The sequence below is a fragment of the Danio rerio genome, chromosome 3, assembly GCF_052040795.2.
Source record: "Danio rerio strain M-AB ecotype USA chromosome 3, GRCz13ab, whole genome shotgun sequence".
Lineage (NCBI taxonomy): Eukaryota > Metazoa > Chordata > Actinopteri > Cypriniformes > Danionidae > Danio > Danio rerio.
This window is the reverse complement of record NC_141023.1, coordinates 34,072,375-34,089,053: the sequence shown is the minus strand read 5'-3', so window position 1 is coordinate 34,089,053 and position 16,679 is coordinate 34,072,375. Positions and strand designations below refer to the sequence as shown.

General features: G+C 35.5%; 1 protein-coding gene across 8 annotated transcripts in view; it reads left to right on the top strand.

Moving 5' to 3' along the window:
- The window catches only part of septin9a (septin 9a), a 132,292-nt gene that overhangs the window by 89,802 nt on the left and 25,811 nt on the right, over window positions 1-16,679 (top strand). Inside the window, exon 1 of one of the 8 annotated variants that reach the window (XM_087242278.1) lies at window positions 3,328-3,361. The gene's annotated coding sequence lies outside the window, so the exon portion shown is untranslated. 8 annotated transcript variants of the gene reach the window in all.

Genomic DNA, 16,679 nt, shown 5'->3' with positions numbered 1-16,679 from the left:
TCCAATATTGTGAGACTGAAACGACCTCATTGACATTTTCGCGTCTATGGTTTACATTGATATAATATTTTAAATTGTAGTGCTTTCTTTTTTTTCTGAGATGCTCTCATATTACACACTCCCATAGCCATGTACGCTGTGCTCTTGTGACCACTGTAAAACCCGAAGCCTCGAGACAAATGGTTTGCATTAGGCTTAAAGATGAATAAATCAGCCCTTCTTTCTCAGCACTGGGGAACAAAGATGGCGCAGCTCCATTGTTTATCTGCTGTTGGACCTCCTAGCAAGGGAACAAATGTCTCTCGATCTTCTCTCCTGTTTCTTTCTCTCCTTCTGACATCTGGCTTTCCAGAAACTGAATGTGGAAAGTAGTCAGAACATTTCAGCAGATCCTGTTCATCTCACAGAAACATTGGTGCTGGGTGAGCTTGAATCATCTCTACCCTTATTATATACACACTTCAAAAAGTGTATTAACACAGGGTGATAGAAACCCTTCTATTAATTTTGCACATGGTTATGTTGGTAATGTGAATGGTAACTTAATACAAACTTTAAACTTAAAATCATTATTACTAATAAGATACTGAAGACATTTTATTTATTTATTTATTTATTTTCATGCATTGACATTATCTAGTACTTTAAACTCTTAAATGTATGCTCACTTTATAAATTGGCATTCATGCATATGGAGCAGTGGGGTTACTTGCACATTTTGTAAGATATACAGTATGCCAGTAGACCTCATATTTGCACTTACTGTGCTGACCAACAGGAAGTTGTTTGCTTTCAAAGTGAGTAGGTTTTTGCAAACATAATGCCATGCATAGAAAAAAGCCATTATCATTTGTTGAAGCTTTTTTTTTTTTTTTTTGGAACAAAACATCTGGCTTTTCAATGGTGCCACTGAAAATTTTTTTTTGTTTTTAAGAGTGTATGGGTACATATTGACCACGACATTTCCCTAAATGGAGTTCTACAAAACAGTCTATATATATTTTTTTCTTTTCCAGGGAAATGCTCAACCAATTAAGCAAATATATTTAGGCCTGTCACGATATTCAAATTTTCTTATACGATATATTGTATTGCACCAAAATATATTGCGATTAAAAAGAATATTATTGTCATTTTAAGACCATTTAAGCCATTCATTATTTAATTTAGGACAATATAAATGACAATATAATATGGTCCCAATGCAATTATACTCTTCTAAAGAACACATAATATTTTATTCTTACCAATTTTTTATTTAATTATAGTGATTTTTAACAATTAATTATTTGGCATTAGAATCAGAATCTGAAAACGCTTACCCTAAATAAATAATAATAACTGTTAAGGAAAAGGTAAAAAGTAAAAAAAAAAAGTAACTGAGGCTGCGATATCTAATACCAGATCTATTTTCAGTTGTCCGACACCAACATAATTATAAGTTAATTAAGTGTTTTTTTTTTTTTTTCTTCCCTCTCCGCTGTCGCCACTAGCTTGCATGGTTTGGTATCAATGGATTTGCTCTCCAGTGTTTAGACCCTCAATAGTGATTATAAAACCACACTGAACTGAACTGAAACACCAAAAAACTGAATTACACTGTTCCAATTTACTATGATTTTTTATTTGAAGCTGCTTTGACACAATCTTCATTTGTAAAAGTGCTATACAAATAAAGGTGAATTGAATTGAATAATGGCTATATACTATAGTAATTTATAATAAATACCACATTGTTTTTTTAAGCCATGCTGACAATGCAGCTCGAATAGAGATAGAGATGTTGCAGTAGAGGTCTTCCCAGTATACTGTGTTGCAGCTGGAAGGCCATCCACTTCGTAACACACATGCTGGAATAGTTGGGGGCTCATTCCATTGTGGCGACCTCTGAAATACAGACTAAGCTGAAGGAAAATAAATGAATGAATGACTGATGTCATTTGAAATAATTGGGGTCATGTCCATGTGTTGTGCAATAAGTCGATATATTAATTATTGTGACAGGCCTAAATATATATGATGTTGTAATAACTACAGGTTGTGTGGTTTATCTAGTGTTTAGTCTAATTTATTAAAGATGGCGTTTTCTACTTTCACCAGAAGAAAAAGAGGCCTCTTAAAGAAAAAAAAAAAAGAAACTGCAGAGAGTAAAAGGTTTTCCCTCTGAGACTAGAAACATTGGGCTTTGGAATTGTTGTAAACTCAGCCAAACATTGAAAGGGTTTATTTTCGCTCTGTGTTAATAAAAACTGATGTTGAAATTCAAGCCCCCCGCTGTGATGGGTAACAGAATGGAAGTGACTGATTGTCAAGAGCAGTTTATGATGCCCTACATCTGCAGTAGTGCTGCCTGTTCAGTTTCATGGTACACATTTGGAGACACCACAATAAGCTGCTGTATCTTATTTCATTATCTTCTTTTGAACATGTAACTTAAACTTGCGGAGGGAGAGTAAGCCTGAAACAGACATGCAAACAACGTTTCAGATGTGGATGTACGAAAAGTGCTTATTGATTAAAGCTTAGTTAACTAGGCTGATCTGCTGGTGATGGTTTGCTGTTTTCCATCTCAACTCAGCAACTTTTTAGGTACACTGACTAAGCTTTACTATTAAAATCATTTTATTGTATTTTTATTTATTTATTTATTTAGTTTTTTTTGGGGGGGTCTGGTATTTTATTTTTTGTATTAGTTTCATTTTTTGCTAATTATATTATCAGTAATAGAATCGTGTGTTTAATTGGATGTAATATGATTTGGCTTTCTAATTGTTGGGACTTTATTTTGTGTTATTTAAATTCTAATATTTCCTAAAAAAATTTTTTTTTGTTCATTTTAAAGTGCATTAATAATTAAATAATTCAATGTAAATGCATGCAAAACACTTTATATTAATCACTTGCAATGCCTTGTACTCTACTACATCCGTTTTACTCCCCATCCACTAGACTTCTTTAGTTTCTCCCAGAATAATTGAGATCCCACAAATTCTTTGTGTCAAAAGAACAAAAACCTCAGCTCAGGTAATTCAGAGCTCATTAATCATTGGTGCTGGACAGTCTGAACTCTAAGCTTGCTCTGTTTTCTCTCAGTTCAGGCCTGGAGAGGGATAGACAGCCAGCCGCTAAGCTTGTGTGCGCTTGTGCGTGTGTGTTTGTGTGCTTTGTCAGGCAGATTAGCCTCCTGCCTGCTTTCTCTCTCTCTCTGTTTTTCTCTGGCCATCTCTTTTCACTGGAGTTGGGGAGGGATGTGTTTAGTGCGTGTCACATGACGCTGTGTGGGAGGAGTCACCAAGAAGCCCAGAGACTCCAGCTGAGGCTCACACTAGAGGTTTGAGGCTGAGCAGGGACAAGCAGAAGGGTAGGTCAACACTTTCACTCTCTTCTTCTGTTTTCTCTTATCTTTCACTCAATGTCGCCCAATGTGGTGGTTTAGTCCTGTCTGCTGTTGTTTTGCTTCTTTTCAAGCATTAACAAGCAGTAGTAATGTGTAATTCAAGACAAGTTGGACTTTGCTGTTTATAAGTAGTGTATCTGTAAATACATGTTTAAGTGTTGTTGTTTTTTTCATGTTCACTCAAGAGGCCAAGCCTGTTTTACATGCTAGAGCTTCACAGATGTTTAAGCTGGAAAGTTCTGAGCGTGGAAGATTTATTAGGGCTCTTAAAGCATCTGTGAGTTTGCAGAGGGGGCGTGTTTGCATGTTTCGCTCTTCTTTTTCATTCTTTACTCTGTCTGCACCTTCTTTCTTGGCCTTGTAATTAAAAGTGTGCAGGTTACAGGCACTCTTGCCCTGTGCAATTTCACCTCTGCAATGCCTTTGCAAGGTTTTCTTAAAGGTTTTTGTAGAGACTTATTTAAAAAAATAGATATTTTGCTTAAAGTAAAGCTCATTTTATTATTATTATTATTGTTATTATTATTTGTTTATAAAAGTAGATAGTAGGTTTTAAGTGAGGATTTAAATGTCATGACACCAACATTATCATTAAATAAATATTTAAATTGTCAAATGTGTTTCATAGCTTTAAAATATGATGTATATTTATTACTGTTTTAATGTTTTATTCTTTAGCTCTGGTCTGACATTTAAATTTTTTTTTTTTTTTTTAAATATAAATTTTAAATATGGATGATTTTACAGCAATGACTATCTCTACATGTGTCAGCCCACATCCTGCAGGGGACCAGGAAGAAAGCCACACAGATCTCTTCCTCAATCCTGGTCATGTCCATGTCATTATCCAGTCAGCCGTAAAAGAGGAGAAAACCCACGTTTCTCTCATCCGTTTCCTTTAACCCTTTAAGCTACCACCCATGACACATTCACAGGCTTCGCAGCTTTCCTGGAGGCTTTAAAAACATTTGAAAAGTCGTCTTGTGTAATTGCACAGCTTATGTTTGGTCTTGTTGTCAACAGTTTTGACATCTAGCCATAGCTTAGTTGTGAAGTCACCAAAACTAAAAATAAATCGTTTAGACCAAGTGTCAATTCTGGTTAGTCGTTGTTGGTGATCATTTGACTGTTAGAACCTGGGTCATCACTACAATTTAAGCAAAACTTTTTTTTACTCCTCATCTGTGAGAATCTTTTTATTTTGATGAGTAGTTTCAAAGAACTATTCACTATTTATATAGTCGACGTACTCTCCCAAACCCAGAGCAGCAGACCTCTGAGGGTTTCAGTCCACTTCCACTGAAAACTCCACTGCTCTGTTTGTAGGATTCTTGTGGGATGGAAACACTTTCCATAATTGGCTTTGTTGGGAATATTGATGGCGTGTGTGCCTCTGATTTTCTGTATATGTCTGCTAGCACAAAACCCATTGGTCTTTGGTAGTAATGGAGCGTGGCCACCTTGGACCTCTGAACATTTGTCCAGTCTTTGTTGAGGGTGAGCTGTGGCATTGAAGTGTCATAAACACCTGCTCAGCACATGAGGTTAACACATGTATTTTCATATATGAGGTGAGGTACTGCTACTGTGTCTGTCATCACACGCATAAAGCCGCTATTGATTTGCATTGCAAATTATTGTTAAGCATCTAATTTAACAGACGGAAAGGAATAAACATTAGGCTAACTTGTATAAGCTGTAGTTAACTGTCTTTAATAGACTCTTTCAATGGTCATACGAGTGTAAATTATTTGTATAGCTATAGTTACAAAAACCTACATATCAATGGTTTAAACCAGTATTTATCAACCCATTTCTGGATAACCACCAACACTGCATGTTTTGAATGTTTCCTCTGTCTTTCAGACACATTACAGATATTTCAGTCTTTGCTAATTAGCTGATGATCTGAATCAGGTGTGATATAGGTTAAGGAGATATAGAAAATATGCAGTGCTGGTGATCCCCCAGAACTTGGTTGAGAAATACTGGTTTAAACTATGTATTTCCACAGGTTATTTGTAGAGAAAAAAAATGCTTAGATTATTAATGTTCTTCCTGCTATTAAATAAAAAACTTCTTTCTAGAATTAATCACTAAAATGTTCTTATGTAAACCAAAATCTCTTCCTCAGTGGCTTCGACATGGTAATTATATTTTGGAAACTTGTGTGGGCTATTTTTGCATAAATAGTCATTATTGTACATAAACAGTAGCTTGCCTGTCTGGTCTGTTCATGTTGAAGTTTGCTCTGTACTGGATATGAACATACTGCTCATGAGATCCATTTTGAAGATCAACAACGATGGTTTCTGAGTCAATTTGGTTAATCATATGACTCCTTTTAGCGCTGGGCTATGTGAGCATGTTCATTTATCTTTGTACAGGAATCTCCATTGAGTCTGATTCCACTGAACTGATACTGAGTGTAAAAGGACTCCTTGCAACTGGAATTCATGTTGCCTGAGAGACTTGAAGGAAAGAGACCACAATCGCTTGCTTTCTATCTCTCATGTGATCTTCATCTTGATTTTCTGCATTGTAGAAGTAATGTCACCATGCTGTCTCAGCTTTCCCTCGGTTGTGTTTCTTCCGGCTGTCGTCAAACTTTCACCTCGAGGTCAGATCCATGAATCTTGCAAAGGGCATTCTGAAGATAACCTCTTGGGACTACTGTTGGATCATTTGTAAGGAATTTCAGGAACTGATATCCAAAGACTCTGTCCCACCAGTTATGTTGTACAGGTGGCTCATATCTAGTTAGCTGGAGGAATGGATTGTGGATGACTTCATTGCAACGAAAAGCTTGTTGGCAGAAGATTTCCTCTTTGCGCATTTTAATGTCTTGGCAGTCAAGAGTGATCGCAGTACTATAACAACATTAGGAGTTGGTGAGGTTGTTGGCCAAGTCACGTATTTATTTTCATTTCTCACTCCTTCAAACGTAAAAGTTGATGAGCAGAACGTTTGGGAGTGTTTGCTGTTCCACATTGTTTTTCACACCATCCTTATCACTCTCTCACACTTCTGCTGTCCTCTGCCAGTTTGGGACTCTGATATCCCTCACTTCCAGAAGTTTTTCCACTGTGTGCATGACACCATCTGCTTTTACAACCCCAAGCATCAGAGATCACACTCTTTGTCCCAGTGCAGAACGAGTGGTCATCACACCTACACAAACAATATGAGTCTAACGCTGTTTGTGGAGAGTTAACATCAATTTCCTTTTTGCATTGAACTGCTCTCTGTGGGAGGCCAAAAGTTTGCTTGTTCCCTCTCTTCTTTTGTCTCTCGTGTGTCGAGTTGTTGATCTTCCCAGTCTACTGGAGTCTTTTTAACTGGCTGAATCTTGCCTCTGCATCTTTTGTAGTTTGCCGGAGCTTAATCATAATCTTTCATATAATTGCATACATGTTGTCGTATAATGCATAGCCTCAAGCTTATTCCAGGCAATACTTAGTGTCATTTTTGTGTACCTCTGTGAAGGTTATAGAGAAGTAATGTCTGCCCTTAGTAATGTCTATTTTTTATCCCATCTTTGAAATAGTAATGGTACCTTTTTGAATAGTAGAGGACAAGATAAAGGAATCATCTTCCCCTTTTTTTGTTCTTGGAATCATACTTTATGATGGGATGGGAATGTGTAAGGAGAAGACCAGACATACTGAAAGAGTTTGTGTTTTTTCAGAGCTTATAGGAAATGTCCTATCAGCTAAAGTTAAGATATGACTTCTGCTCGTATGCATTTGTTATACAGCTCATGTCTGTCTGGTCATCTGGGGTTTCTCTCCGAGAATGAAGCGCTGCTTGATTCTAGAAATCATACAGGTGCAGTTTAGGCTATATAAGCTGCAAATGCATAATATAAACAGTATGTGGAATTATGAGTTTCCCCTTATTTTAAATAGACCGTTTTAGCTTTAGTAGAAGATTGATACATTATCAATCAGAAACTAACTAAAATCTATATCCCTTCTGTTCCCCAATGCAGTATGTATTCAACCAAAGCACAGTAAAAAGTCATATTGGAAAATATTATTGTAATTTATTTTTTGTTCTGTTTTATATTTTAAACACTACAGTTAAGTTTAATCTTGTGTTTCAAAGCTGAATTTCTAGTCTTTAGTGTCACATGATCCAATAGAAATTAGAGGTGTGATCCTATGCTGGTCTCATGGTTTGGTTATAATTAGCATGTCATCGATTCGTTTCAATTTGATATCATCACGGTGCATTGACGATGCTTTCCACACACACTTATTTTAGTCAAAGCACAAGAATTGTTGACTTAATGTATAAATAAATTTATATATTATTTGTAATACAATTGCCCTTCTAAAACAAGCAGTCAGATATATGAACTGTACCTTTAAAAACTCAAGTACATGCACAGAACAACATGAGCATTTATAGCAAATAAACAAAAGTAAATATTATTCCACTCGCTTTCTGAGCATTACACCTCTATGATTGGTCACACGTTCAACAGAAAGGGCAGTGATTGGCTCTAACGTGCTGTTTACCGATGAGCGACTCTTAATAAACGACAGCAGCAATCACAGCTGATCTATGATAGACATGGTGAAGAAACCAATCTGCGGACATGCTCAAGTCTGATCCACGTTTCGCTAAAACATCCGAGAGGAGAGCAAAAGTTTCCTTATGACAGCAGGTTAAATGTCCACAGTGAGAGAGAGAGAAATGGAGTTTACTTTCATTTTCTCAATAACAATTGAAATGGGGGCTTTTGCTCTAAATGCAGTGAATTGTACAGAGTTTCTGTGTTTTTAAGTAGTTGCAGTGTTTTATTTATAAAACAAACGTGCATATGAGATAAATGACGTCAGTACATAATAACCAGTTATGATTATTACTGAACCGATACCAAATTTTCTGCATTTGCATTGCGGTGCACCGAAGAAACAATAATTTTGATTCCTATAATAAAAATCTTTCTTATGTGCTGATTTGGTGCACAAGAAAAATATCTTATTAATAATACTGTAGTTGTTTAAAACATTTTGAAAATGTTGCGATTTAATGAATTTTAGGTGTCTCGTTTAATCTATTTTTGAGTGTTTTTGTAAAAACTATTGTATAACTAAATATGCACGCTTGTTCACCCTGTTTACAATTTTACGTTATTATTTTTCCTTTTTGCATTTGAAAAACTGTACATTAATTTTTGTGAACTACATTCACTTACCACTTTTGAAATGTTTGCTTATTAAGCTAATTTATTATATTGACAAGTACTGTAAATTATGTACAGTTTAACAGCAAATCTGTTATAAGCCATAATCTTTTTTTTTTATTTACTTTTTTTTTATTGAGATTAACAAGACAATACATCATAGTATACAATACAATAAAGGAAAAATTACAGAGTGTCTTATTTTCCTTATTTTCCCCACTATCCCCTTAAAATAAAATAAGTTCAAATGTATGAATTATAAACAAACATATCCTCTAAACAAAATAATAATAAATAAAATACAAGAATTAAAAGAAATGGTTAAACAGTATAATAATAAATGAGCAAGTTTACGATACAAGCAAAATAAATAAATAAAAATAAATAAAATAAATAAATAAAATTATAATAATAACAATTGAAAAAAATAGTAATTAAAAGTTCACATTAAGGAGTCAATATTTTCTCTTTTCAATTAATAACTGTTTATTAGATCTGATATCAACTAAACAAGGTAAGCCTTTGATATAGTCTAAAACAGGGTTCCAGGTCTTGTAAAAAGATTTGAGAGATCCTGCAAGTAAACATCTTAATTTTTCAAGTTTTATGTAACTAAAGATTTCTCGGATCCACATGTCATTTGATGGAGGAATCACCTGTTTCCATTTGATAAGAATGGCTCGTCTAGCTAGAAGAGTAGAAAAGGCAATAACTTGGCGAGATGCAACAGACAGGTCAACTCTCTCTGAAATACCAAAAAGCGCTGTCAAGGGGTTAGGGTCTAGATTTATGTTAATAGATTTATTGAGTGTGTCAAAAACACTGGACCAGAAATTTTTTTACTTGAGGGCAACTCCAGAACATATGAAGATGGTTGGCCGGAGACTGCTTACAACGATGACAGGCATCACTTCTATCAGGGAAAAATCTGGCTAATTTGGCATTGGTTAAATGAGCTCTATGGAGTATCTTACACTGCATTAGGCCATGTCTGGCGCATATGGAAGAAGAGTGGACCATCTTTAAAATATCCTCCCATTGTTCTTCCGTAATATCAACGCCAAGGTCATTTTCCCAAGATTCTTTGAGAGAAACTATAGGATTTTCATTTAGTGTACTTATTAAATGATAAATTGCTGATATTAAATGTTTCTGACCCGTATCTAAACTGACAAAATAATCAAATAAGCCATAATCTTAAAATGATTTGCACCGTTTCTGGTAAATTGTTTATGCCTGCATGTCCCTATTAAAGAAACTATGCTAAGCTTTTCCATACATCCATTTTAAATAAAAAAGTTTGTGTATAGAGGGCTACTCAAGATGGCATTCATTAGAAATGGCCCAAACAGGAAGATGCTAATTCATAAAATATGGTCTCACAGCTTGACCCGAGCACTGTAGACTCCCTTTAGTCTGGGATGAGACTGTTTCTTCCTACTTACACTCCTCTGGGTCTACTTTACAAATGTCCCACCTCAGACACCGTCTGTGATTTGCAACCTTTACCTCAAGCTGAGACGAATAAATCAGTTGTTCGCTCTGACTTCCTCTCTACTTTTTACTGCAGAGTCACTGGCAACTATTTACAAAGCTATTGAATGTTTGGAGACTGGGAGACAGCTTTAGAAGAGTTTTTTTTTTTGCCTCTAATTGGAAACAGAGAAGGACTAATACTGTCCAGCACTTCAAATGGAAAGTTTTGTTTGAGTCCATTGGGACTATAATATCTTGCTGGGTTGTGTTTAACTACTCACATTTTGCAAAATAGCTCATTTAAAAAATGCATACAGTAAAGGGTAGTTGAATTCTCACTGATGATGATTATAATAGCTGCTTGTGTTGTCTATAATGGCAAGAACTTGGGTTTTGCTTCTCATTATGTCAGAAATGTAAAATGTTTTGTTTCTTATGAAGGTTTGGAAACTGTATTCGTCATTTGTATGGATCCCATGTAAGTTAAAAACAAGGCTCGGGGTTCCAACATTCTCCTGCAGGAAACAGCTAATCATCGACCGCAGGACTGTATGTTCACCTCTCTGCTCACCCTGAGCTTGTTTTTCCCTGCAGGGTGTAAGTGTTCAGTTGGCCCGTCTCACTGTTATCTCCTCAGGCATGGAGTCTGTCAGCGGTAGAGGCCCCCAAACCTGTCAGTCTACACTCTGTCTGTCACAGCATTCACTTAGTGACGACTCGCAGGAATGAGAGAGGATTGCATACGTTTTCTGTACATGCCTTTGATCTTGCTTTATTAAAATACACTCTTTTAAAAATCCTTCATTCAAAAATGAGCAATTGCATAATTTACATGTGCTTTTGTTTCCAATCCAAGTCATTTTATTTTGTGAAATGCTTAATTATTTTTTTGTTTTGTTTGTTAATGCTTTATTTTTATTTACAGCATTCAATATATAAATACTAATCAAGTGCAGAATTTAAGTAAAAATTAGTTGACGAATATAGGAAATATAGTTTCAGAATTAAAACATGCTTTGTTTATTGTTTGAACACAAAGAAAACAACTATGAATATTTGTTTTGTAATTTTAATGTAAAGCATTCACAATTGATCCAATTAAGCACAAATTAAACAAATATTATTATAATTATTGTTGTTATTATTATTATTATTATTATTATTATTAATAAATGCTTAACATTTTTAGCTTTATCCATGCTTGACATTTTATTGTTGAGACGCGTTTTGATTGTTTTATTGAAATCATTTGATTAACACAGCAGCACAGTTCATACATAATTTTCTACTTTGTGAGAGAATGTAAAGGCATTAAAATATATATTTTCCTTCCACTGGCCCGCCGGGCCGTGTGTAGATAGATTTTGATAGTCCCACTAAAAAAATTAATAGCCTGGGACTCCTGGCTGAATTTTGCGATCCCTGAATCTGCTGTAAAAGCTTGAATTCTAAAACAATATTTGTATTAATTTGAAGAAGTAAGGGCAACACGATTGCTTAGTGGTTAGTACTGTCGCCTCACAGCAAGAAGGTCACTGGTTCGAGTCCCGGCTTGGCCAGTTGGTATTTCTATGTCGAGTTTGCATGTTCTTCCCATGTTTGTGTGGGTTTCCCCCGGGTGCTCCGGTTTCCCCCACAGCAAATACGTGCGCTATAGGTGAATTCAATAAACTAAATTGGTCATTGTGAATGAGTTGTACTGTTTCCCAGTACTGGGTTGCTGCTGGAAGGGCATTCGCTGTGTAAAACATATGGTGGATAAGTTGGCGATTCATTCCGCTGTGGCAACCCATGATGAATAAAGGGACTAAGCCAAAGGAAAATGAATGAATAATTTTGATTAAAAGCAACAAAAACAAAACAATAGTAATAATATTTAGATTCTCAAATTATTCTGCCTTTTTGGCAAAATGGTAGTTTTTGGACCTTTTGTTTTACTTTCTTGTTGCACTTTGTGACGCTTCAAATCTAGAGTTTCTGTATTAAATACTTTGAGTTGTATTTATTATCATGAATTTGAAATAATAAGAACAATTTAAATTTGAGTAAAATAATATTTTAAATGATTGCAGATTGATTTTGCTCCTTACGGTTTCATTAATAATACCCTTAATACTGTAATTATTATTTTTTTGCTTTTGACTTTAGAGATACCCAGACATTGAAGGTCAATTTGTCTTATACTTTTCAGTTGGGACATAATCTCCACAAGCAGGCTGTATTATTTCATATTGCTCTATATTAAGTGTTTTTTTTTTTTTTTATCCTCTCTGATGATGGGATTTTAATGTCTTCCAGCTGTTTTGCTAATTTGGCAAAGTTGTAATGCTCAGGCTAATGGTAGTGGAGATTTATGGGGTCGCTGTGATTGTGCGCAGGCACCTGTGTTCACAGCTCCTTTTACAGGCATAGATTTCCATTCCTCCTGACAGGCTGTGGGGTCAGTTTACTTTTCTGAGTTGCACAATATCACTCAGGAAAGACGTCACACGTGGTCCTGGATGAAGGGAATCCGTAGATCTGTAGGTCAGCTTGTTTCCGCTGTTGTGACTCTGCCTGTTGTCAGGGAGTTTAAATATGCACCTCGGTTTGTTCCATTAGTCGCTGAAACTGTTTTAAAAACAGATGGATACAGAAATGTGTCATAGTCAAACATTTCCACAAAATGTTTCTGTGAAGGAGTTGTATTTATAGTGCATTGTCAAGAACACACTGTGATGAACTCAACAAACTGCCACGAAGACTTCTACTCTCGAATCACAGAAAGAAAGAAGGGCTCAAATGACCTGTGTGCTCAGTGAAGTAAAAACTAATGTTTGTGTTTGATCAGGATTTGTGCTGTTTGCAGATTCCTTTGTCAATACAGGTGGGCTTTCTGGAAACCTCTAGCTATTGTCAAAAGCTCTCCTTGATTGAGGGTATTAAAATGCCGGACATTACTGTGAGCCAAGGAGGATCTGCTCCAAATCCGCCTAAGGGCAGTGAGTGAATGCTCTTTTCCTGAATCACATGGACATTGTTCGTAAACAGTTGGTTTTTAGAAAATGAAAATGCAATTATGCTTTCTTCATTAAAGATATGCAATGCTGAGTTTGAATTGTAGTTTTAGCCTGGAGGTACAGATTTGTATTTAATCACATCATTTATATGGAATTTATGTGATTTATGCAAAAAAAAAAAAAAAAAAAAGACAATTTACTTTGAATTTTTTGTCTTGTTTCTAGTCCAAACATCTACATTTCAAAGTGAAAGCAAGATTTTTTGATTTACTTTATTGGCTTATAATTTAGCATGTTTTAAGGAAAACACTCTTAATTTTCACTTATTTCTTCTGACAGTGAAAACTAAACAATGTTTTTACTTCCTCCTAAGATATTTGTACTAGAAACGAGACAAAACAAAGTAAAAAAAGCATTATTTCCATTGTGATTTTCAAATTTATGTACCCGAATACTTTGACCCAGAAAACCATCAATCAGAGCAATTTAAACTATTTTGTGATACTGTATTTATATTGTAATGTTACTATAGAAAAATAAAATATTGCAATTATAATAATAGTAATAATAATAATAGGATTTAGCAATAACACACTCAATTGATAAAAAATAGTGATGCACCAAATTATCAGCCAACAATTTGTTTGGTTGAAAAGGGCATTTTTTGATTTTTCATCTGAAAAAAAAAAAAAAACGGCTGAAAATACTAACCATAAAAGCCCATTCAAAGGCCAGTTTGTTGCTGCATTGACCAAAGTGCAAGAGCAGCGGAGTGTGTGTGCCTAGTCAAAGTTCAAAATAGCTCAATATTGTGTTTTGTGTGTATTTTGTTCATGCACTGGTGAAATGATGTCTCTTGTTTAAAGGTGCAGTAGGTGATTATGTTCAGACACATTTTTTGTTGTGCTGGTTGAAAGTCTCTTTACATTTCCCTACTACTGATTAAAGTAAATGATCTAAATGTGTTTATATGTATTTTTATATTCTAAGTGAACCATAAGACTAAAAAATGTTCATCCAATTAAAATAATTACCATAAATCTGATAAGTAGCCCAAACTGCCTGTCAGCAAATGTAGATTTGTACAACTGCGCATCTCTGTTCACACATATATGCCAATGCGTGTGCACGCGCACCACGGTCAAGGGACACAAGAGAGCGCTAAAAACAAATACTATTCCACCTATCCTACTTTACGTTGGTTTTAAATTCACATTGGTTCTTTTTTTTTTTACAATGACATCCTGTGTCGTGCTCCCTATATTGTTTAATGTGCTACTTTGAATAATCAGTCTGAAATGGCATGTAAGGATGGCTTAGTGATGAGTGTAATTCCTGCCCGCTGTTGGCCAACCACTTAGTATACAGTAGTTGCTTTAGGACAAAACGCATGAGAGAGTGAGACCAGCGATCTTTGCATGTATGAAGTATTGCACATTGACAAGTTTTACACAACTACACAACTGAAAAGGTGCTAGATATACAAACAGTTTTTCGTTCAGAATTGTAGTATTATAAAGTACTAATAAAGTTTTCTAATTGGTGAATGACAAGATCTAGAGGAGGGGTGTCAAACTCAATCCCTGGAGGGCCGAAGCCCTGCACAGTTTAGTTCCAACCCTGCTCCAACACACTTACCTGTAGGTTTCAAACAAGCCTGAAGGACTCAATTAGTTTGATCAGGTGTTTTTAATTAGGGTTGGAACTAAACTGTGCAGAGCTGCGGCCCTTTTGGAACAGAGTTTGACACCCGTGATCTTGAGGGTCATTAATGTGTGCATTCTTGATTTCAGGAAGCGTGGATGCCAGGGGAGGTATTGTATTTAAAAGATATTATGCTAACCGGTTAGCATTTTGGCTAATCACCTACTGTACCTTTATTATAAGGCAATTTTCATGTGCATTTTGTCAGTAAAGCTGGTTCTTGTAAACCTCCAGCTTTTGCGGGATCAAAATAGATAGAATTATGTGTGTGTGTTGGTATTGATGTATATGCTTCCTACTTTAAAGTTTAAGAAACTATTTCTTTGGCAAGTGTATGAGAAGTTCTCCAATCTTTCTCTAACATCCTGTCAGTGGAGAAGAGCCCTTAGGAGCTTTGCATGAATGACATTAGAAAGCATCTGCATAAAATGACTTTCTTTTCCAACCTTGTGTATATTAGATCAAGTCCTCCGAGTAAAAAAGTACATACTATTCTGCTACTTGTCTGTCTTTCCCATTGAGTTTTTATTTTTTATTTTGGACATTCATACATTGACATTGCAATGAACTTGGAGTGAGTGTAGGATATTTTTGATACTGCTTTATCTCTATTTAACCCATGTTAGCATTTGCTAAATGGCTAGACATTAACTTTTAAACACATTCACGTCAGGCCCATTGTTCTTTGACAGTCTGTGTTCATCAGTTTGTGTTTTCTGCAGGAGGAGATGGCTAGGATGGATAAGAGGCAGTGGGTTGAGAAAGCGATTCCCTCAGTGCCCTTACTGAATGTTAAGGAGGAGGTTTGGAAGAAACTGAGGAAGTGGTCTGTTGGCCATCACATGTGGAAGTTAGGTGTGTCTGCTCAGTGGCTCAGCGTAACTACAGTATAAACAGTGTGCTGGCGAAATATGATTCTCTATTCATGCAATATAGCCTTCTTCATAGGAAAAGTGCTGTTGGCACATATCTGCCATCTGTTCCCAGAATACTTAATCAGAGCAGAAAGAGAGCTGGATCAGCTGTCTGAACACAGGTAAGAGTCTGAGCAGTGCAGGAAGCTCTTTTTCCATGCTGAAGTGGTGCTTTGGTCTTCATGGCTTTATAGATTTGTGTTTATGACTACTAATGGAAGCTTAGAGTGCAGTCCTGTAAGCCTATTTGTAAATTGTTACTTGGTAAAATTGTCAGTATATTTGTTATTTAGTATGTTATTAAATCAGTTATTAAATATTAAAGATAGTCAGTTCTTGTTAGATTCTTATGCCGAGTTCAGACTGTCATGTAGTATATATTTTTTGTTATTATTATTTATTTATTTATTTAAGACTACTTATTTGTACTGAATGTTTGTGCTTTCATTTTAGTTGTCTTTCATTTCTTCAATTCTATTTTCCAAAACGAATCCTCTTTGCACTTAATAAGTTTACAATAAACCAGGTAAAAAAAATTAAATGTAAGTTGAGGTGATCGCAAGTTCACAACTGTGAAGTGATTTGCTCTACCGGCAGGATAATCTATATTATTTTGCTGTTTTTCATATACGCACGTTTAAGATTTGAGATTATAACATTGCCATGATAGTCAAAGAAATCAAAACATTATTTTCACCCCAACGCAATTTAATCGGGCACTGAAGGCTAATAACTTAATTCTTATATTTGCTTTTTGACTTCTCACCATGTATCTTTTCTACAGCATAGTATAGTGTAAGAGCATGTCTATTACCAGAAAAACTAAATTAAAATTATATTTTAATTGAACACATCACATCACATACAGTAAGCTACGCCTACAGAACAGTCTGTTTAGCATTGTGAAAAGGCAAAGCTGAATATCTGTGGTTAAAGTGCCACCCAGCGGTCAAATGCTGCTGGCGCATCAAGTACCGTCGTCGCCGCGGTATGAA